Raw genomic sequence first — 21,910 nt, 5'->3', positions numbered from 1 at the left:
GTACACTTCAGCAGAACTGAGGTTTTCCTCTGTCGAAAAAGTCTTGACAGCAGTCCAGATGGCGATTCTAAAAAAAGCGCCCAGGCGCAAGGAAAACGCATGTTGGTGGTAACACCATATGCTGCTTTAGAAGCAGTGACAAAGGCGAGTGTTCCTAATTCCAAAGCTTTACATCCATGGTGGATACAATGGGCTACATCGTTGACATCCCCGGATGTCACATTTATCTATGATTCCTCGTTTCAGACTCAGGAATCGTTGCAATATGAATTCGTTCATCCAGCTCCTCTGTCCATGCGCCCACTTGAAGAATACTATTGTATCATTTATACTGACGGTTCAGCGCAACCGGTGATTGGATGTAAACATTCTTATTCTGCAGCCTGTGCGATTGTGGCTGGTTCCATAGTGAACGGCGAGTTTAAGTCCAGTGTGGTCCACATACAGACACTCGGCAACTGCACTGCCCAATTAGCTGAGCTGCGCGCTTTGGTGCTCGCTCTGGAATTTGCAGATCCTAATGTGACTACTTTGATTGTAAGCGATTCCTTTTACTGTGTACAATCTTTTAACGAGAATTTATTCTTTTGGTCACAAAATGAATACCGTGATTCCAAAGGCAAGAAAATTAAGCATAAGATGCTATGGGTTCAGATGGCAGAGCTGAAAGGACGCCTGCCGCTCACGCAAGTGATTCATACTCTTGGCCACCAACGTGTAGGAGTACACGCGGTTGATAACAGCTTAGCTGAAGCAGCTAAGTCGGCAGTAGAAAGGTGCTTAGTAGCAGTAGTTACAAGATCCATGATTAAGATTGATGATGACATCTTGGCAGCTATAGCTGCTACAGAGAAGGGAGGTAATTATCCAAAAGGATTTCCTACCAAATACTCTTATCATTTACATCCTGATAACGTTCCCTATGTGACAATTAATAACGTTGGTGAGAGGTTGATTCCCAACGCGGACCGCAGGCTTTACACTGATAATCGCAGCACACGAGGGCATGGCCTCGGCGCATGCTGGTGTGTCTGCTACAGTCAGTATCTTGCAACGTTACTGGTGGCGTGGCTTATATAAACAAACACGTACTTGTGTGCTTTCTTGTGACATTTGTCAGCAAATCAAGCCGTCTACTGTGACTCGTCCACCACAGACACCGTTATGCATATCCAATAGACCATTTGCTTGTGTTTATTTGGATCACTGCGGTCCATTTTCTTCTGATACTGCCTATAAATTCATCTTAGTAGCAGTTGATTCGTGCACACGTTTTCTATGGGTTTGGCCACAATGCAGCGCTGACGCTCAAACTGTAGTCACGGATTTGCGTGTCTTTGTGGGAATTTTTGCAGTGGACACCTTACATTCGGACCAGAGTCCGGCGTTCGCCTCTAAGGCATACAAAGCATCCATGCGGTCTTTGGGTGTGCAGGTCAAATTTTCATCTCCATACCGGCCTGAGGGAAATTCTGTTTTGGAGCGGATGAACCGTGACTTGAAGCAATCCTTAACGGCTAGAGTCATCGACACTGGCAGGAACTGGCTCGCCCCTTTGTACAGCGTACAAAGTACACTTAATAATCTCCCTAGAAGACCTCTGGGTGGGCGTACCCCTTACGAATTGCTCTTTGGCATGAAAATGTTTGTGCCAGACCTTGATAGTCTAGACTTGGCAGGTGCGGCTGTCCCTTTTGAATTTGATGAATATTGTGCTGTTGTACAGAACATACAAGACACAAAAGACAGTCTTGCAAAAAAACATTTACCTGCCGCAGAGAATGGTGCACTGCAGATTCCAGTGATAGGCTGGCTGCCTAAAGTTGGAAAACTGGTCCGAGAGAAGGTGGAGAACAAAAAAGAATTTGGTCCATCATATCGAGCTCCGGTTCCGGTGCTGGGCGTGCAGGGTACTCGTACAGTAATTTTACCACCACTTCCAGGTCGCAAGGACAACAGATATGTCTCAATTGACAATGTCAAGCTACACCATCTGGCCGATTCTGAATAGTTTGCCTCTGGCTTCATCATATGCCACTATTCCAGGAAATCCTGACACTGCCGTAGAGATGGACTCTGTTACTAATCCTGTGCTGGCCCTACAATCCACAGATGTTAATGATGAACAAGAATATACTTACCCTACAAGTGAATATTTGCCTGGTTTCAATGCTGTAGTCAGGAACGAGTCACGTTTTTCGTTTGACTCTCATTCAACATCGACTTAAACCCCATCAAAATGTTCAATTTTTAACTTCTGGTTTAAACACACCTTTTTGGTTCCCCCATGGATATATATTTGGCTGGTGCTCATTCTTATTTTTCTATTTGTGTCCATCGGTTTTGTGACAGTATTTTTTCTTTTGATCAATGGACACTACCTTAAAGAACGCTCTGCTGTACAACTGGTGGATGGAACTTTGGCCCCGCATTCTTCATCGTACATCAAGAAAAGGGACCTGACTTTCGTCAACATTACAGCCTGGCCAGTTACGGATGGAATAGTTTGGGATACAGTCACGTTTCAAATTCATGGTCCAACAGATTGTTAATGTTCCAAATGTACTTTGTGTCTCAATGGGTGATGTGGTTAAATATAACATACGTTCGGATGACTGGGATGTGCGGGCAATACACTCTGATTTCAGATTTAAAATACTATGCAGCATTTGATGCTGAAGACTTGTATTTGAATTCTGCAAATTATGCTGACTTATTTTGCTATCAGCATTATGGCCACCATTATTTGCATAATGCAACTACTTTTCGAGCTGTATTCAATTCCACACAATGGGAACATTGTCCCGCCCCACCAATAGGGAGTTCAAAGACCCTGTTGAATAAATGTACATATTTTATGAGTTTTGATAACTCAAACCCTGAATCTTACTATTTTAAATTAAATTCTAAATCAAATACGAAAGTTATGCTTACCCACACTAAGGGGCAGATTTACAAGCCCCTTGCACCACTTTTGCGTCACTTTTAACATGGGAAAAGTGACGCAAAAGTGGCGCAAGGGGCTTGTAAATCTGCCCCTAAATTGTTATACTCCAATTCCTTCATTCTTAAGTTGGCGGTGGGTGGCTATCATCATTGGAAAAAATACAGTTGATTTAAAATCAGTTTGGGGTTCCAAAACCTGGCAGGTGCAGGGCACAGAAGCTTTGTATCGTGCATGTCTTATACCAACCCAAATACTGTTCTTGAACGATTCCATCTATCAGACTACTTGTCTGGGTTTAGCTACAGCTAAACAACTGAAGGCTCCTGCTTTTCCTTCCCTTGCAGAATATCCAGACTGGAATGTTACTACCAATTACATATTTGAGGAGTTGCAGTCCCTATTTACAAATGCAACATTTAATATCTCTATTATTGACTCTATGGGGTTGTTGGTTTGGCAGACCAGTGCAGATGCATGCCAAATGCGTTTCCATGACAGGGCTCCAGGTTACACACAGGACAGGCCTGATCTACGATTTTTGACTACACATTCTGTTACAACGTATTCTGTTGGTAAATTATGTCAAAATTGGTTACAACACTACCTTGTCTTCTGTTAAACAGCATTTGTCAATTTTATCAAATGATGTAGATTTAGAAGATTTCATAAAAGGCGCGATTGGCCCTAGGCTTAAACGATGGATATATGCTGTTTACAATGAAATTTGGAAATTATCTCAAATTGAAGCCGCTTCACATTTAAGGGCTATAGACCAAGCTAATCTTAAAAAAGTTCTTGCTGTAGTTGATAACAGTATTAATACCCTTTCTTCCCGTATATACACATTTGACAATATTGTTTCTTCTGTTGTTGATATTGTACAGGATGATGTATCTGTTATATCATGGCCAGAACCAAATTGCGCTCTATTATGCAGTTGGCATGGACCTTGAAAACGCTGAAAATGGGATCGCGTGCCATGGGAGTATGTAAACTCGTCATCTTTGTTTTTACCTTTAATTTGACTGACAGACAACAGTTTATGTCAATGAAAGATGCAACCTATGCCCTTTTACTAATAGAAAAATTAGACCCTTTACCGTTCTCAGTAGCGGGAACAAACTCTGCTGTTTGGCTCGTTCATGGGGCTATAACATTGCCGTTCTCCTTATTTAAATTTACATCATGCATGAAACATTTTTCCTTAGGTTGCTATGAACCATTAGGAAACTCGATCCTTCATGAAGTTTGGTCACTCCTCTTCACGTTTAGATGTATGCGTGATGACACAGAGGTGTATCTGACTGGTGAATCTTGTGATTCTTTCATTGGACACTCCCTTGTGTGCAAAAATATACAATTGCACGGCGCCTGTAATTTAGAAGCGCCTAATTTAGCGTGCATTTTAAAGGGAAAGCCCATCCCCTCGATTAAACCAACATTCACACTGTTGTCTAACAGTAGTTATTTAGTTCTGAATAATGCTGTTGCATGTTAATAGGCAAACTGTACATTGCAACTGTGTCACAACGTGTAGTTTTCTGCAAAAATGTGCTGTTTCCTCCACCTCGTGGGAGTCCCGATATCTCAATTTGGTCTTCCATTCCGACCTTGAAGGCAAGCTGAGCCAAATAAGAGCTTTATTGTCCCAGAGAGAAGTTTCTCTCACTTCTGCCCGTGAGACCAATGTCCTGCAGGTGGCAAGAACAGAAGTTCAAGCACTTTTAAACAGTGACCTCCCACAACATTTTGGTGAGCTAATTCGTTCTATCTTCAATGCTTCGCATAAAACGGGGCTGGCTCATTTTTTTTTTTAAACTGTGGGCTCTGGCCTTGTAACATATTTTTAAACTATTTTTGGTGTGATCGCGGCTTTTATTCACTCTCTTTTTTTCCAGCATCTTCGGCAGGTTGCCGCTAATACTGGCTTTAGCTGCTGGGGTCTTCCTGTTGATTTGCCTGCTCAGAAATGGCTGCCCCTCTTGTGGTCGTTCACAACCCGGCCCAGCTACAGCTGCTTCGTAAATGCATGCTTCAGTGCTACGGTACCTTGCCACTAGCCACTCTAAGCATGGCTTATAATCTATCTTTCCGATTTCCATGGTACACTTGCATGCAACCAGTTTTCTCATGCTTGGAGTGTCCTTTTCAATGGGCTTTGGATCTCTGCCTCACAAACACAGCGTCTCCTGACCCGGACTTTGCCTTACTGATGAGCCCCCTAGTGTCTCATGAGCAGGACTGTTCCGGTATGGGTCTGATGGCCTGTGCAGCCTCGCTCGGAGTGCTAGCTCAGTGGGATATTGGTTCAGCGGCACATGATTTCCTGCAATGGAGTTACATCGAGTACCACGCAAGTTGCCCACCGTTGGTGCTGGAAGCACCAATCATTAATGAGCATGTTTGCTCCTTTGAATTACTAAACTGGATGGCGTCTACTTTTTCAGCGAATGACAATGATTTCCTGTTGGAAGCTGTCGCCACTTTTAGCGCTTACACATGGATGGATTGATAAGACCAGGCCACCCAGACATTTTTTTCTCTCTCACTCCATTTCATTGCTTTTTTTTTTACACCATATTACCATTCTTTGCTTCTAGGTCGCATAAGCTCTTGTTGCTCAGACTTTTGGAACTCTGTGTTCTACTTCAATCACTATGTGTAGGACGGGCCAAGGGGAGGGTGTTGTGAGGGTCTAGGGGTGCCAGCGGATGTTGCTAGGTTAGCATTAGTTCGTGACTTGCATCACCGCCATCTTGCCGCTTATGCACACAACACTACATGCCTTGGTTCCCGTAAACACTCTCGCTCGTGCTGCTTCACATGGAAACTGTCTGCATTTCACCATTTCGGCTGTGCTTTGTGTTCTAGTCTGTACACCGTGTTCAAGGACAGAAAACAACTTCACTGGTTAATAGGCTGTGGTCTGTCCCACACACATATAGACATAACATGGAACAGAAATGCGCTACTGACTTTGGGTGTTTTTAATATGGCACGGGATGCAAGTTAAGACACTCTTGGGGAAAACCTTTCCAGAGGAAGAGCTGTGCTTGTCCGGGGATTTAAATCCTATCATCTAAGACTTGAGGTAGGGGGGTTCCGCTGTCCAAGCCCAGAGGCCTTCCACTGATATAATAAACATAGCTTGTAGCACGGGGAGGGTGGTAAAGCGCTATAAGGCTTAATCCACTGTCATTATAATATCCTATCCCCGTTCGTATTATATGGAATTGTAACCATGCTGATTATATTGTTTTTATGCATTTCTTTCCTCGTTTTAGCACGTGTACTGCATTACAGAGCATGTTAGTTGAAATAAACGTATTAAACTATACAGTGTCTCTGGTTAGTCACATTGTGAACAGGTATGAGTATCTAAGCGAAAAAGTGTCTTGTTCCCACGAATTCTGAGAGGCCCCGCATGTTCTACGATATCCAATCATTGGTGTAGGAGAGTAGGATATGCTTCACATGGGTACCCCCACTGTTTGCTGGTGTTTCACTGTTTTTCGACCTTAGTCTGGCTGTGGCCCTGCTAATCAAGACCACAGCCTAGCTGCTTTCTCTCTAAAATGGTTGCCATGTACATTAGGTACATATCCAATTGGATTCTGGAGTGCCTTATAAGCCCCTAGTATATGGTATACTATGTACCTAGGGCAGAGGTACCTCAGAGGCCTACCAGGGGCTGCAGCATGTAATATGCCACCCCTGGGAAGCACTCCAAAATGACACCACAGGTCTGCTACTGCAGCCTGGGTAAGGGTGTGCTTGCACCCCTTACTGTGGTTCAGGTTACTTATATCACTACCTTATACAGACACATATAAACCTATAAGCCAGTCCTATGGCAGGCCTTGACAATCCTGAAGGCAGAGTGCTTGGTTTTATGTGAGAGGGTGCCCAAGCATGAGCTGAGCCCCTCTGCAGCATTTGGCAATACTTCCTTATGGCTGTTCTATGATACAGCCATACCATATACTCTTAAGTGCATTATAACCTCGCGGTAAATTCTAACTTTGGGATGTCTGCATCAAAACATGTCGGGTTTTGGTGTCAAATTCAAATTAGCATTCCACCCTTCTAGAGGGAGACATGTTCCCACTGGCTAAACCCGGTAGGACTTTTCTGAGCCATGGCATCACAAAATTGATGCCTCTGCCACAGACACGGGTCTGGCCTCCTGCTGCTGACCGAAACTCCGTCAGGGAAGGCCTGGACAATAGGTTTCCTGTCAAGGGGAGGTGTCCCCACCTGCCCAGACAGGCTGTGTATTGGGGCTGGGCGGGAGCACTCTCTGGTGCTTTGAAGTCCTGCACTAGGGGCACACTTGGTGTCCCTGTGCATACTCCAGTTCAAACCAGTTGCAGGGGCTACCTGCCCCTGCTCTGGCGCTAAACTGGACAATGGAAATGGGTGTAACCACCCCTCTTTCCTGGCCCACCCATAGGTGGGGCCTTAGAGTTAGTTCATCCCCTAAACTTAGTATAAGTATAGGAATCCAGTCCCTAGGACTTTAGATTACCCTGGACGAAACTCTGCATCGTACATCCTGGACCTTCGACATTCTATCCTGACTAGAAGACTGAAGAAATCTCCCTTGGGGTCAAGGAGTGACTCCCCTGCTTGGCAGGCAACAAAGAAGCAACTGACCGGTCTGCAATTCTGAAGCTCCCGCCGGATGCCGATGTCTCTGCATCCCCAGAGGTGGATTTCCAGACTTCTTCGAGGCTACCCTGAGTCCACAGCAAAGCTGAGGCCCGTGGCTATCGTGGGTGACGTGGAACCGTGACCCCTGGACACCATGAACTTTTGCAGCAACACTATCTTCCTGGTCCTCCTCAAAGTTGTGCTTTGGGCTCCGAGCAGCCCCAGCCTTGAGCACCTCCTGCACCAAAGATTGCTGGCCTCCACTCCACGAGTGACCCGTGGGCCAGCTTCAAGTGCAATCGCTCGAGGCTCCTTCGCGATCACTAGCCCGTTAGCTAGCAGGTCCCCACGAAGGCAACTCCTTTTCTGATTGGGCTTACCTGGTTGCTCCAGACGTGCCCTGACTTACCCTTGCTGGGTGAGTCTCTCAGACCTTGCTGGTCTGCACCGCAGTCCTTTCTCTGATTTCCAGTGACTTGCCGTTGCCAAGGCTTGTTGGGTCCATTCTGGTCGCCGACACCGCAGCACTCGACAGATTTCGTGGGACAGCTCGAATCCAGCTAGTGGACTTCGTCGATGCCTCCTGGACCTCGTGGCTGAAGAGTCAAGACACCCATCAACTCACCTGAAGCACCCGACATCTGTGGGCATTGGTCCATCCTGCCCTATGTCACTGGCAAGTGACCCAGACTCTGTCCCCTCTGCTTTCAGGTTCCTTACATCCTAGATCCAGGCTTGGACCTCTTCGGACACTTCTCCTCTTCACGGCAGCAGCAGTTCTTTGTAGGCTTCCATTGAAATAGACGACGCGACCCGACACCAAAAGACACCTATGCACCCGGCTTCCCTGGGTGAGGTAACTCAAGTACTCCGGAGCTCATGTGGGTGCTAGCCCTAGAACTTCTTAAGACCAAACGGGTTTGGTCCAGACTCTATTAGAAGTGTCCCTAATCTTTAAATTTCCAACCGCGACATTGCCCATAGAAGATAATAGGAACCAGCGGTTGTGTTTTCACACTGCATACAGCTCCCATGGGTCCCCTGTGTCACTACCTTGGGTGGTTCCTTTGGGTTCCAGCGATTCTAGAGGCAATAGGCCTAGTGCCTGTTCCAGTCGTGGTTCTTATTCCACTTTTTTGGTTTATGGTTTGGTACGCCCCTAGGGCCCAAACGTGTATTTGTGCTTTTACTGATGCTTGATCACTTGTAACTAAAGTACTTCGAACTCCAGTCTCATAAAGAGACTAGAGGGGTGTGTGTTAACCTAAATACATATATTTTAAATATATACCTGGTGTGGTTGTCCTTTCATTTGATCATTCAAGAGATTATAGACTGGTAAAACAAGCTGCTTTACATTCCTTCAGGACTTAGCCTGAAGGATGCTCTCCATAGCTACCACTAGGATAGCTTTCATATAAGGTTGTCTTTAACCTATCACCATAAGGGGTTGTTTGGACTTATACAAGGTGCCCACTAGAACTAGTGAACAGCATACATCAGGCCACCTTCTCACAATTGGTAGCTCCGCTGTAGTACAGAGAACGAATGGGATACTACCGCTAGCCGGATAGGGGTTCTGGGCACTGAGGCGTGTTTTTGGTACACCACAATACACCAAAGTCCTGGTTTCCTGTGCATAGTTCTGTATATGCGCAGAATCCCTGCAACACCTTGACTCGTGACATTGTTTGTTTTTTCCCCCGCGCTAGTGAGAAAAGCGCCAACCACCTGCAAACACTTGCGCTGTGGTATTTTAACAGCGACAGGGTGCACTTGCAGAAGAGAACTCCCTTTTTGCTTAATCACCTGTGAGCACTCTCGCTGTGCTTCCGAACAGCGATGGATCGCACTTGCTTTTGAGACACTTCTGGTACTGTTACCCCATACGGCTCTCACGATGTGATATCCAACAGCGGTTGGGGGTACTATGTTTTGATGTTTTCTTGCACATGAAGTTCTAGCAGTGTGCTTTGCCTGCGGTTCCGAATTTGGGTGCCAGTTACGATTTGGTTCAATTGCCTTTTGTACTGTACATGGAATATGCCTATCCTGCTTTTCTTTGAAGTTATGGTCTCTCCAGGATGGATGTTCGCTGCCCGCTATATGTGTATTGCTGCCTGAAATATCGTGAGTGTATGCACAACTATGTATTCAGTTGCATGTGTCTGTATGATACTACCCGTTCTACCCCTCATAAATCTCTCTCCTCTTTAATGCAGCAGTCTTATGAGGAGTGATCATTGATGACGTCCAGAGCCCTAGACCAGACATAGGGGGATAAAGAGCCATCACGGCAGCAGTGTTTGTTATTTTATCCACTTCCCTTTTCCCCGGAGTGCTTCCTTGCATAGCGGTGTTCATTACTCTATGAGAGGTTGCACCCAGGGGAGTATGGGGGCTTCTCAACAAGCCATTGTACCCGCTGGCCGACATCAGAGGTTAGTGGCATTACTTTCTTGGGCTGCTGACACATCCTGACAGCTAAAGACAGCAAGATCATCTAGGTATGCTGCACTATAGGCTTCCAGACCGGTTAGAACTTTATTCACCAACCTCTAGAATGTGGCAGGTGCATTCTGCAAACCAAAAGCCATCACAATAAATTGATAATGCCCACCAGGGTTTGAAAATGCTATTTTTGGTTTAGCATCCTCAGCTAGTCTGATTCGCCAGTAACCAGCAGTCAGGCCAAATGTACTCAAGAACTTGGCTGAGGCCAAAGTGTCAATAAGTTCACCTTCCCTAGGAATTGGATGAGTATATGTCCCAGTGACTGCATTAAGACCTCTGTAGTCTACACAAAACCTCATCTCTCTTTTTCCACCCTTGGTATGAGGTTTAGGTACTAGGACTACTGGGCTAGCCCATGGGCTATCTGAGGGCTCAATTACTCCTAACTCCAGCAACTTTTGGACCTCTGTCCTGATGCAATCTGTGACATGGTCAGGCTGCCTGTAGATTTTATTCTTGACAGGTAGACTCTCACCTGTGTCCACTTCATGGGTACACCAGGTGTTTTGACTGGGTGTCAGAGAAAACATATGCCAGTATTGATTGAGGACCTTCCTGCAATCAATCTGCTGTTGATCAGTGAGGCTGCCTGCCAAGGCCACTCCATCAACAGACCCATCATCAGGGTTCTGAGAGAGGAGATCAGGGAGAGGGTCACTCTTTTCCTCCTGCCCCTCGTCAGTTGCCATGAGCAAGCCCATGTCAGCCCTGTCAACAAAATGTTTTAGACTGTTCACATGCAGTACCCTATGGGGACTTCTTGGAGTGCCAATGTCCACCAGGTAGGTGACCTCACCCTTTTGTTCAATTATACCCTGGGGTCCACTTGTTTTGTCCTGGAGAGCTGCTGGGGCCCCAGGCTCCAACACCCACACCTTCTGACCTGGCTGGTAAACAGTCAGGACAGCCTTTTGGCCATGCCAAGCTTTTTGAAGGTTTTGGCTGGCCTCCAGGTTTTTGCTGGTCTTCTTCATGGAGTGCAGACCAAGTACATAGTTCACTATTTCCTGTTTTGGAGGTTTGCGAGGTAACTCCCATCCCTCCTTCACCAGACACAAAGGACCCCTAACTGGATGTCCAAACAGAAGTTCAAAAGGGCTGTAGCCATCCCCCTTCTGAGGAACCTCTCTGTAGGCAAAGAGAAGGCAGGGTAGTAGGACATCCCATTTTCGCCTACGCTTTTCTGGGATGCCCATGATCATACGTGTTAGACCTGTCAGCCCTAGGGTGGTCTTTTCCTGTGTTTTTGCCCTTGCCTCATTTTTTCCACCCTCTTTTTCGTTGGCCTTAGGTCTCCGAGCGCCTTTCCATTGCTAATCAGTGTTAAGGTGCAGGTGCTCTCTTCCCCCAATATGGCTGCCACAGGCCCCTGCTACTGCGGAGTGGCCTTTTTAGAAGAACCCTAGTTGCCAGGAGCTGGCTGGGACCCTACAACATTGTTGCGACACCAGCCCGCCTTTTTGTCCTATAGCTAGAGTGGGGAAGCTCCTGGAACTTCCTGAAACCTTCTAGAAGAAGGGTGGGGTTTACTTTTGCCGCCTTAGAGAGGGGTCACCTGACCTAGGGATACTTAAGGAAAGGAGGGAACATTTTTAGTCAGTTGGAGTGACGCAGACCTGGGGGAACCTACGCAGGAGTTTTAGGGCCTAGTCAGGGACCTATGCCACTGAAAGTGACAGGGCTTAGGTGCTGCCTTTTAAGTTGAGTGAGGGATCCTGAACTAGCCCACTGATCTGGCCCAGCAGGAGGGGAACCCAGGGACAACCTACCAAGCCTGACTAAGGACTCTTGTCAAGCACCAACTCAAAACTACCCCCCCCCCCCTCAAGAAACTCACCACCAAGGGCGCAGGAACCAACAAGCGCCGAAGAAGATCTTTTAAATCCGCCACAGAACTGCTGGGGGATCAGCCAGGTAACCTCGCTGTGACACCCCGCGCTTCCTGGACCCACCTGGGATCCCTCCACCCTTTACCCAAGCATCACCGTCGTGGGGCCTGCCCCTCTGAACTCCCCTGTCCGTGGCTCGCCCCCGCTGGGCGCCCGACACCCCCAAGAACTAAGCCTGGGCCCCACGAAGCTCACCTCCCGGGGCCCGCTGCAAGTTACGGGGCCCCGCCGACGCCAGCGCATACAGGGCACGATTCCCTGGTGGGGGTCTGACGTTCGTGCCTCCCGTGGCAGCCCTCAACAAGGAGATGGCCGCCGGAGTCCAGCATAGGCCTCGTTGGGCCTGAAGACACCCCGTGAAGGCCTCGTTAGGCCTGAGCCATCCAGCGGAGGTCACGCTGGGCCCTGAAGCCGAGGCCTGTGTCACCTGACGGGGCGGACTCCTCAACGCCGCCCTCGTCGCTTCATGATACGCCATCCAGGCCACGCCCCCGCAGGCCGCTCTGTCATTGACGGCTGCGGACGCGCCTTTCCCGGAACAAGGAGGAATTTCCGGGCCCCGCGAAGTCCTCGTCGGCCCGGGCACCGCCGGAGAGCCAGCATCCAGAGCGGGAGGGGCTCCCGGAGCAGTGAGCCCTCCCGCCCGAAAGCGACCGACTGCCAGCGCCAGGAGGAGACCCGACAACAAGGTAACCCCCGGGGAGGAGGGCGGAAGGCCTGAGAGAGGCCCCGAGTTCGCCCTCCCCTGGGGGAAGCTATCGTTGGGACCCGGAGGCTCTTGCGCAGCTCAGAACCCTTGCCATCGCCCCCTCTCGCCCTCTGAGGGGTGTAGTGACTGCGCCCCGCACCAAGTACTTTGGGGGGCATAGAGACAGCGCCCACACTGCGTCGGTGGGAGAAGTTGTTCACCCCTGACTGTTAGCAGGCCCTCATTAGGCCTAAGGGAGGAGCGACCGCCTGGGGGGCCTAGGGTATGCCCTAGGTGAATACCAAGTTTAATACCCTGAGGAGTGGAGAGGGCAGGTTAATGGCTATGCGGAGCGCTCTTGATTAATTCAATGGTTAGCGCTTGGATTTCCTGCTGTGTGCAGTGCTCTGATTGAATGCTCTGCTGTAATGCCACACTGGAATGCTCTGATCAAATGTTATGGTTAGCGCTGTCCTTCAATGCCCAGTTTAGCGCTGTAATGAACTGCTATGTGCAGCTGTTAGACCTGGCACCTTGGCGTGAGTTTCCCTTCCACTTTTTGTTGATGTGCCTCATTGTGTTTTGTTGGTGTTAGCTGCTCAGGGCACTGTGCCACTGCTAATCAGTGCCACAGTGCAAGTGCTCCCTTTGGAAAAGGGTATACATTGGTTGGTGTCCATGTTTGGCTTATTTGGTTTACTATCAGCCCCTAGTAAAGTGCACCAGGAGTGCCAGGGCTTGTAAATACAAATGCTGCTGGTGGGCTTGCAGCACTGGTTGTGCCACCCACAGAAGCGGCCTAGTAAAATGTGTCTAGGGTCTGCCACTGCAGAACCTGCGCGCGGTCTGGTACTGTTGCGCTGATTGCGCAAGTGCACATACTTGCCAGTCCCCAAAACTTCACTTAACTACATATTGGTCACCCCTCTGGTAGGCCCAAGGGCAGGGTGCATTGTAGGTATAAGGTAGGACATGCCCTGATGTGTGTGGCATGTCCTAATAGTGAATTACAGCCATTTTCGTTTTTCACTATTGAAGGCTACCTGCTCTCCATAGGCCAGAATGGGCTGCTGGAATTACTACACGCTGTAATCCCAGTGGACTCAGAGAGCATGGTAGAAAGTCAAGTTTAGTATGCCTGAACTCAGAATAATAAAATACTTCTTTTAGTAAAGTTTATTTTAATACCCTGTGTTTGTAAATACTACTTTTAGAAAGTTAGTATTTACTGACCTGGCCATTTCAGTCCGCCTCTGCTGTGTGTGTGTGTGTTCTGCCTAGTAACAGTAAAGGAGCAGGGCTGGGGAATTCCAGGAGACAGGCTGGCTGCCAGGTGGTGGGTAGAGAGATTACACCAGGATGGGTGGGAGGAGTACACCTTTGACTCTAAATAGACCTGTGCTCTGCCACCACAATGCCGGCTCCGCCCCCTGTGGAGCGGCTGATGTCTCTGCCCTGCTGCTGAAAGAAAAGAGCAGAGTCACCACAACAAAGTGCTCCAAAACTGGACTGAGCTAGGCCCAGGCCCCCTGGCGACAAAGAACAAAAGAATTGTGCTATAAAAGAAGGAGCCCTGCTCCTAAGAAATCAGATCCTGTTTGCACCAAGAAGAACCTCTGCCCGAAGAGAAGGACCTGGGAAAGCTGCATGGAGGACTACTGTCTCTGACCTGTGAGACTGGCCTGTGGTGGGTGCCTTGCTGCAAGAAGGAGAGGAGGAAAAGACTTGAGAAGAAAATACTTTTGATCAACTTGTGCTTTAAACAATCTCCAAGGGCTTGCTGGTGAACTTGCCCCCTGAACTGCGCCCCAGGAACAGGGGGTGCTACCTTTCCCCAAGAAGAAGAGAAGCTGCTGGAGGCGATCCTGTAACGCTGACCCCAGAGGACCTGTGTGCCCTTCATCTAAGCACCGTGACATCTGCCACCGGGGCTACTGCGAGCACCGCAAAGACCTGTCCACCTGGTCCAAGCACCGCAAGCAACTGCCCCCCGAGCCGTAGCTCGCACCGCAAAGAAGAGACTGACTAGGCTCCGAGCGCCGAGGCTCTGCGACCCCCCTGGCCATGGAAGCCCTGTAAGGACCTTCGAATCACTGTGCGTCCTCCGAGTGAAGCCGGCAGCGCGACGCGCTGAAGAAATTGCCCCCGAGCTGCCCCTCCTGCTTGTGACCTCTGGTGCGAGTCTGGAAGCCTGGAAGTGCCCCACGAAGCATCACCATCCACTGACCTCAAGGGACCGCAACGCAACGTGGGACACCCCTCGACGGACTTCTGGAGCCGCCAAGAACTTTGTCCTGCAAGAAAAGGTACTGTGCATTGCAAGCGCACCGCTACGAAGCTTCCCGGGCTTTGTACGGTGCTAGCGTCGCGCTACGCGACTCACGCGAGAAGGGTGAGCCTTGGTACGGTCCGTACTGCATAGAAAAGATAGACGGTGCTCACGCGAGAAGCGTGAGGTTTGGAAAGAGGCGTACCGAACGTGTACGACACGTACCTACGAGGGTACGGTCCGTACGGTTCACGTCCAGCGTACGCGTGCTCACGCGAGAAGCGTGGGAAACGGCAAGCGTACGCGCGCACACGCGAGAAGCGTGAGAAACGGCAAGACACGTTAAAAACCTTGTAAGAAGCGTACCGAAGGCACTACGAAGCGCACAGACACCCAAAGAAGCATTTTTAAAGTAGAACACTGCCATTTTAAGAACTGTGGACTGCCTAAAAGCATTGAAAGTAACTGGAACCTTATTTAAGTGAAGAACTGTATTTTAACAAGCCTGCGTAAAGAAATCTTATATATAAAGAACTTTATTTTGATATAAATACAGCCTTGTGTCTTTGTGTGGTGGGGTGGTGATTATTGTGTGGAACAACTTAAACGCTTAACCTAATGCCCTCTGGAAATCTAGCCTGACTGCTCGCGCCACGTTACCTAGAGGGTGAGCAGGGGTTAAGAGGTAATCCTACGCCCTGACTTAGAGGAAAGGGTCCCTGCTTGTCGCAAGTGCATACCTGCGCCAACCAGAGACCCCGGATTCTAACAGCAGCGCTATGCTTAGATGCCATGTTTGAAGCGCTAATGAAGTGCTATGTGCAGCGCTATGCTTAAAAGCCATGTTTGAAGCGCTAATGAATTGCTATGTGCAGCGCTATGCTTAAATGCCATGTTTTGAAGCGCGATTGAATTGCTATATGCAGCGCTATGCTTAAATGCCATGTTTTGAAGCGCTATTGAATTGCTATGTGCAGCGCTATGCTTAAATGCCATGTTTTGAAGCGCTATTGAATTGCTATGTGCAGTGCTCTGCGTAAATGCTGGGTTTGACGCTCCCCAGGATCGCCAGGTGCCGCGCTTTGATTCAATGCCAGGTTTTGATGCTTTAATGAACTGTCAATCTATTCCTAATTAAATGCTTTTGATCCTAATGTTGATCTAGATAAAATTGATTGGTTTTATTCAACCTACTGTTGTGGTGTCAATTATTGCGTGCGTTTCCTGTCTCAGTGGATGTGTGTGCTGTATGGTCACTTTACACGTAAGCCTTTGGATGCCTACCTGCTCGCGCCACGCTACCCCCATAGGGCCTGGTGACCCCCGGTCCTACATTGGTGGCAGCGGTGGGATAAGGACCTGTGACTATAAAGCACCCTCCAGTGAGACGGAGGGCGCCGCAATTAGACGCCTATTGTGTACTGTACTTCTGCATCACTTGACCCCCACTGTCTAGACTGTGTGTGTGGAGTCCTGGTTAGCCCAACACTGTTACTCACATCCTAGAATTTTTTTGCCTTGATGTCTGGGTCCCCACCTGTCACAATGGAGTTCCAGTTAGCCAACCTTGAGGGGTATACAGTAAGGCAGCTGAGAGAATTCGTGCAGGGGATGGGGGTACCGGGGGTGCGGAGAGCCAAAGGACCGGAACTCCGTGCAGCCTTGAGGGCATGGGTAGAGGCCCACCCAGAGGGTAGAGGGGATGGGGGACAGGAGGGGCAGGGTGCACCTCAGGAGGAGAGCGCGCAGGAGGAGCTAGACCTGCTCAATGTTGATGTTTCTGAAAACTTGCCACCAGGGAGACGTTCCGGGGCAAGCAGTAGTGCAGGGTCTAGGAGGAGTGCGTCGCCAGAAGAGTATGAGGACAGGAGGGAGGAAAGGCAGTTGAAGTGGGAGCTTGCCAAGCTAGAACACAAAAGGGAAAATAGACGACTAGCGATGGAAGAGAAGAAGCTGGCGCACGAGCTTCAGCTTAAAGAGTTGGAGCTGCGAGCTCTACAGTTGAATGCGTCAGGTAATGATAATGGTGGCAGCGTACCAAAGGCTCAACAGGAGCCAAAATTGTATCTACCCAAGGATGTTATTGCCAGTTACAGAGTGGGGGATGACATCACCAAGTGGCTGGAGGCGTATGAGGTGGCCTTGACAGCCCATGGGGTACCTGAAAGCAACTGGGGGGGTGGCCTGTATCGCTACATACCTCCCAATGCCAGGGACACCCTTTTGTACCTAGCAAAGGCGGATCAGGTCAGGTATGCCCCCATGAAAGAGGCACTACTTAAAAAGTTTGGCCTCAACCCTGAAAGGTATCGGCAGAAGTTCCGTGGCAGCCATAAGCTGTCCACGCAAAATTGGGTGGATTTTTTTGATTATGCCCGTAAGGCTCTAGATGGTTGGGTGTGTGGCAGCGAGGTGCATGATTATGAGGGCATGTACGATCTGTTTTTGAGAGAGCACCTCTTGGATAAGTGTTTTCCGGAGCTGCGCCAACATCTGGTGGACCGCAAGTTGACTGATCCCCGTGAGCTTGCGGAGAAGGCGGACATTTAGGTTAGCACCCGGGTGTCTCACAAGGGCCTCGGGGGAGATGGCCCGAAAGGCAGACAGGGTTTCCCCCAGAAGAGAGAGGGGGGAGATAAAAAGGTGGAGTTCTCACAAGGCCCACAAACTAGACAGTTTGGGAAAGGAGTAGGGACCCCACCTCAGTCCAATTCCCCAAAGCCCACTTACCCTGACAAGAGTCAGCAGCCAAGGATTGTGCGGTGCTATGAATGTGGGGAGATTGGACACTACAAGGGCGATCCTAAGTGTCGCAAGAGACCCCCAGCCCCAACGTGCGGGAAGAACCCCCGGGTGGCTAGTGTAGCGCTTGGGGTGGAGCTGCCCCTAGATAGGGAAGGGGAGTGGACAGGCCTGACCCTGGTTTCACTCGGGGATGGAGAGATGGTCCCAGTGGTGTCCCTACCCCCAAACACTGCTAAGTACCAGCAGAGGGTGAGAGTTAACGGGGAGGAGGTGGAGGCTCTGAGGGACAAAGGTGCCAGCATGACCACCGTAGTGAGGCGGCTGGTGTCCCCTGAGCAGGTGATCCCTGAGGAGTTCCATCCGGCCGTGTTGGCTGACGGCAGTGTGAGTCACTATCCAGTGGCTCAAGTTCCCTTTGAGTGGGGAGGAGTCAAAGGCCTATTGAGAGTTGCGGTGAGCCCTGCCTTGCCTGTGGGGTGCTTACTAGGGAACGATCTAGAGCACACCGACTGGAAAGATGTGGAATTTCGAGCCCATACTGAGATGCTGGGGTTACCAGGATGGACTTGCTTAGTCACGCGGTCCATGGCTGCCTGGCATGGAACTCAACCCGGGTTGGAGCCTGGGATAATGGCCCAACCCAACGCCGACTTTGGAGAGGAGAATGTGGTGGAGGACACGCCCCGTGTGATGGTTGGGGAGCCCGCGGAGGTACCCCCGGAGTCCGCGGAGGTGGATGTTGTTCCCGTGGGGGACTTGCCGACCCTTGCCGACTGGCATGTGGAAGGAGGGCCTACCCAGGAGGAATTTTGTCAGGCGCAGAGGGAGTGCCCCACGCTTGATGTAATGCGGCGGCAGGCCGAAGCCCAAGCGGCCAATCAGGAGACTGGCGGTTATCACGTGTATTGGGAGGATAGCCTCCTTTACAGTGAACCTAAGGTTCCGGTGCATGGATCTTCGAGGGCCTTAGTGGTCCCCCAATGCTACCGGGCCTTCCTGTTGGAATTGGCGCATGAAATACCCTTAGCCGGACACCTGGGCCAGGACAAAACCTTTGAGTGGTTGGTCCCAGATTTTTATTGGCCCAGGATGAGAGTTGCCTCTGACACCTATTGTAAGACCTGTAAGTCTTGCCAAGCGAGTGGCAAGACTGGGACTAAACTGAAGATCCCTTTGGAACCGCTCCCGGTGGTCGGACCCCTTTTGAGCAGGTCGGAATCGACATTGTTGGGCCGTTGGACCCTCCGACCTCAGCGGGACACCGGTTCATTTTGGTATTAGTGGACCACGCCACTCGGTACACGGAGGCTATTCCTCTGAGGACCATCACTGCACCAGTGGTGGCGCGGGCCCTGTTGGGGATTTTTACCCGAGTGGGATTCCCCAAGGGCGTGGTGTCAGACAGGGGCACGAATTTCATGTCGGCCTACATGCAGGCCATGTGGAAGGAGTGTGGAGTGACCTATCGGTTCTCCACCCCTTACCACCCCCAGACTAATGGGCTCGTAGAGCGCTTTAACAAAACCTTAAAGGGGATGATCCGGAGCCTGCCAGAGGACTTGAGGCGGAAGTGGGACGTCCTCCTCCCTTGCCTGCTGTTCTCCTGCCGTGAGGTGCCGCAGAAGGGAGTCGGGTTCAGCCCTTTTGAGCTGCTCTATGGCCACCCCGTTAGGGGGGCCCCTCAGCCTAGTGAAGGAGGGGTGGGAGAAGACTTCGAAGAAGCTTCCCCGTGATGTTGTCAGCTACATGCTGGCATTCCGCAGCCAGATGGCCAAGCTGTGGAAGGCAGCCTCAGATAATCTGGAGGCTAGCCAAGCCGTCATGAAGGAGTGGTATGACCGCAACGCTCGGACGGTAGAGTTGGACGCTGGACAGAAGGTGTGGGTCATGGAGCCTGGGGAGCTTAGTGCCCTCCAGGACCGGTGGACTGGTCCGTACGAAATTGTGGAGCGACGAGGCCAGCCTACCTATGTCGTTGACTTGAAGACCCTCCGACAACCCCACCGGGTGCTCCACGTCAACCGCCTGAAGCCGCACCATGAGCGATCTGAGCTTGCTCTCCTCATGGTGACGGATGGGAGCAAGGAGGAAGAGAGTGAGGCTCTTCCTGACCTTCTGGCGGCCCAGGAGAAGGATGGATCGGTGGAGGGCGTGATCCTCTCCCCATCCTTGACCCCAGAGCAACAGAGGGACTGCCACCAGGTGTTGGGGCAGTACGCCTCGTTGTTCTCCCTCACTCCTGGAATCACTCAGTGGTGTTGGTGCCGAAAGCGGCCCCTCCGGGCACCACACCAGAACTGCGGTTCTGTGTGAACTACAGGGTATTGAACTCTGTCACGAAGACAGACGCTCACCCGATCCCACGAGCAGACGAGCTGGTGGACCGGCTGGGAGCAGCCCGGTACCTCAGCACCATCGATTTGACGTCAGGGTACTGGCAAATTGCCATGGCCGATGGAGCAAGGGAGAAAACAGCGTTCTCCACCCCCGAGGGCCACTTCCAATTCAGAGTGATGCCCTTCGGGCTCAAGAATGCTCCGGCCACCTTCCAGCGGTTGGTGAACCAGGTGCTATCTGGCCTGGAGTCCTTCTCAGCGGCATATCTGGATGACATAGCTGTCTTCAGTAGCACCTGGGAGGACCATCTGCAGCACCTCCAGGAGGTGCTACAGGCTCTGCAACGTGCTGGACTGACTATCAAGGCCAGCAAGTGCCAGAATGGACAGGGATCTGTCGTTTACCTGGGACACCTGGTGGGCGGGGGTAAGATGCAACCCCTCCATGCCAAAATTGAAACCATCATGGCCTGGGAGCCCTCCAAGACCCAAACTGAGGTCCGAGCTTTCCTCGGCCTCACTGGGTATTACCGCCGGTTTGTCAAGGGATATGGTACCATCGTAGCCCCCTTGACAGAATTGACGTCCAAGAAGCAGCCACGAAAATCTGGACGGCTGCTTGCCAAGAGGCATTCGAGACTCTGAAGCACGCGATGTGCACCGCCCTGGTGCTTGCAACACCTGACTTCGCAAAAGAATTCATCGTGCAGACGGACGCCTCTGAGCACGGCATAGGTGCGGTGCTCTCGCAACTCAACAACGATGGCCAAGATCAACCTGTGGCCTTTATCTCCAGAAGACTCCTCCCTCGGGAACAACGGTGGAGCACCATCGAGCGAGAAGCCTTCGCGGTGGTCTGGGCTCTGAAGAAGTTGAGGTCATACCTCTTTGGCTCTCACTTCCTGATTCAGACGGACCACCGACCCCTTCGCTGGCTCATGCAGATGAGAGGCAAAAATCCCAAGTTGCTAAGGTGGTCCATTTCCCTACAGGGGATGGACTTTCGGGTGGAACATCGGCCCGGAGTTGACCACGCCAATGCTGATGGTCTCTCCCGGTTTTTCCGCCTTCGTGATGAGAACTCCCTAGAGGTTGGGTAGTTCTCCCCTCTTTCGGCTGGGGGTGGACACGTGTTAGACCTGTCAGCCCTAGGGTGGTCTTTCCCTGTGTTTTTGCCCTTGCCTCATTTTTTCCACCCTCTTTTTCGTTGGCCTTAGGTCTCCGAGCGCCTTTCCATTGCTAATCAGTGTTAAGGTGTAGGTGCTCTCTTCCCCCAATATGGCTGCCACAGGCCCCTGCTACTGCGGAGTGGCCTTTTTAGTAGAACCCTAGTTGCCAGGAGCTGGCTGGGACCGTACAACATTGTTGCGACACCAGCCCGCCTTATTGTCCTATAGCTAGAGTGGGGAAGCTCCTGGAACTTGCTGGAACCTTCTAGAAGAAGGGTGGGGTTTACTTTTGCCGCCTTAGAGAGGGGTCATCTGACCTAGGGATACTTAAGGAAAGGAGGGAACATTTTTAGTCAGTTGGAGTGACACAGACCTGGGGGAACCTACGCAGGAGTTTTAGGCGGTAGGGCCTAGTCAGGGACCTATGCCACTGAAAGTGACAGGGCTTAGGTGCTGCCTTTTAAGTTGAGTGAGGGATCCTGAACTAGCCCACTGATCTAGCCCAGCAGGAGGGGAACCCAGGGACAACCTACCAAGCCTGACTAAGGACTCTTGTCAAGCACCAACTCAAAACTACCCCCCCCTCAAGAAACTCACCACCCAGGGCGCAGGAACCAACAAGCGCCGAAGAAGATCTTTTAAATCCGCCACAGAACTGCTGGGGGATCAGCCAGGTAACCGCGCTGTGACACCCCGCGCT

This window comes from Triturus cristatus, chromosome 1_1 (assembly GCF_964204655.1).
Source record: "Triturus cristatus chromosome 1_1, aTriCri1.1, whole genome shotgun sequence".
NCBI classification, from domain to species: Eukaryota; Metazoa; Chordata; class Amphibia; order Caudata; family Salamandridae; genus Triturus; species Triturus cristatus.
This window is presented reverse-complemented; position numbering follows the sequence as displayed.